The sequence below is a fragment of the Nelumbo lutea genome, chromosome 3 (assembly GCF_056320005.1).
Source record: "Nelumbo lutea isolate HS-2025 chromosome 3, American lotus-T2T, whole genome shotgun sequence".
In the NCBI taxonomy this organism is placed as follows: domain Eukaryota; kingdom Viridiplantae; phylum Streptophyta; class Magnoliopsida; order Proteales; family Nelumbonaceae; genus Nelumbo; species Nelumbo lutea.
The window spans coordinates 5,573,337-5,575,577 of record NC_142686.1 but is presented as its reverse complement, the minus strand read 5'-3'; positions in this window follow the sequence as shown (position 1 = coordinate 5,575,577).

The window sequence follows — 2,241 nt, the reverse complement described above, 5'->3', positions numbered from 1 at the left end:
AAGATTATTGGGAAATCTCATGTTATCTTCAGGCAAACCACTAAAAGCTTAATGTACTCTTTGAGGAGGGGTGGTCGACCTCCTTGGGTGCCTAACCTTGGCACTCTTAGACCAACATCCCTTGTGGGGTGGCCCAGGTTAATGGCTAACATGGCTACCAGGGTTCCTCATGGGCACGCACATGCTCATGAGGACAGTGCATGAATAGGCACTGCATAACCGATACTCGAGGGGGGCTTGGCATGCGGGCCTGGCTTAAGCATAACCGTTCACCACGCCAGCCCCTTGCCTAAGCTGAATGAGCTATCCCATTGCCCATAGTGCACGGGTGTGTTCCGGCCCAGCAATTGCCTATCATCATTCGCACAACAGGTGCCTACATTATCGGCATATAGGAGCCCCTCTCATTGGCACCAAGTTGCCTCTCATCATGGCCATCCCCCTTTAGCATGTAAGTGGCGCCTCCCATGGACCGGCTAGAGCTAGTAGAAAGCCCCAGCAATGCGAACTGAGGTCATGATCCAGTGCTACTGAACTTGGTGGAGCCATCTCATTGGGAAACTCCTAGCCTCGCATCACACAAAGGCTTGTCCTGGCCTCCCTTGACCCGGACACTGCATGGGTTTCTTCCGTTGCAGATCTACCCCCGTGATAGTTGGTATTAGAGAAAATGCACACAGAGCCAGTTAAAGCAGTCATCTCAACAAGTAACACATTGTATGGTGCGGTCCCTCGGCACTTCCACTTGGGTACAAGCAAGAAAGCATATACATCAGGCCTAGCAAGAGGCCATTCATTTGTGTCTCCAATGACCCCAAAGTAGCGCCCTGTGGGGGCAGACACATTGGGCGTTGTGCTCATGTGAGGGTAGATGCATGAGCCATTTCTTGGAAGGCATATTGTGGTGGTTTGAGTGGGGGAGTGCCATGCTTCATCACGAACATCAGTTGCTGTTCATTTTGGTGAGTTGTGGGCAGTGCGCCTACATCTTGGTTTCATGACAGATGAGCCATTGTTTCATAACATTGTCTGAGGCACTACTAAGGTAGGGATAATAGTCTGAAATTGGTTGGGTTTCGACGGTTGGTCAAGGAATACCACTGAAGTGGTAGTTTTGCACACAAATGGGTCCTTGGTTAAAGCCACAATATTGGAATGATAGGAATGTGGGTACACTGGCTGTTGGAGCATGGTGGCCCTACACTAGCAATGCATCGGAGGACATGCTCAGCTCAACAACAAGGCATAACATTTGCAGCAACAACAACACATCACACAGGCGAGTGCATGTTCGACAACATTATGGGAAAAAGTTGCCACACTCGCGCATAACTCGGTCAGATCTCCTTGAGACAACAACACATTGGGGCCCCTTGGAGTGAAGATGTAACCTGAACTGGCGAGGTGAAGTGTAGTTTCGAGGGCCAAAAGAGCATAAACCATGGCTAGGTTTGAGTAACTCGAACACAGCGATGTGAAGTCTGCAGGCCAACATGGTGAAAAGGTACACCCAGGACACACGCGAACAACAGGAGTAGGCATATCACATCGTGTTCGGTAGCACCACCGGAAAGGTACCAAGAAGGTGGTCGAGCCTTGAGGTAAAGATGATACATCGAGCGGACCTCCGCGAAGCACACACATCCAATTTTTTCGATGGCCCTTCTTTCACACAGTTCAACGGCATAGCCATCGCGCGGTTTGAGTAACTCAACACTGGGGGTGAATTCCGACCCCATAAATGGACACCAACATAGACGAGACCCAGGTTGGCTAGGCGAGCTCAGGAACTGGCACACAAGTGGATGGCACGAGACATAGATGCCCATTCACAAAGGAGCCATTGTCGAGGACGACAATGGATTGAGTGGGGGAGCCTGTCATGGTTTGACACAGGCTTAGCCTTGCCTACGCTTGGCAGGCTTACGTTAAGGGACATCATCGTCATTTTGGCTAATAAGATTATTGGGAAATCTCATGTTATCTTCAGGCAAACCACTAAAAGCTTAATGTACTCTTTGAGGAGGGGTGGTCGACCTCCTTGGGTGCCTAACCTTGGCACTCTTAGACCAACATCCCTTGCGGGGCGGCCCAGGTTAATGGCTAACATGGCTACCAGGGTTCCTCATGGGCACGCACATGCTCATGAGGACAGTGCATGAATAGGCACTGCATAACCGATACTCGAGGGGGGCTTGGCATGCGGGCCTGGCTTAAGCATAACCCTTCACCACGCCAGCC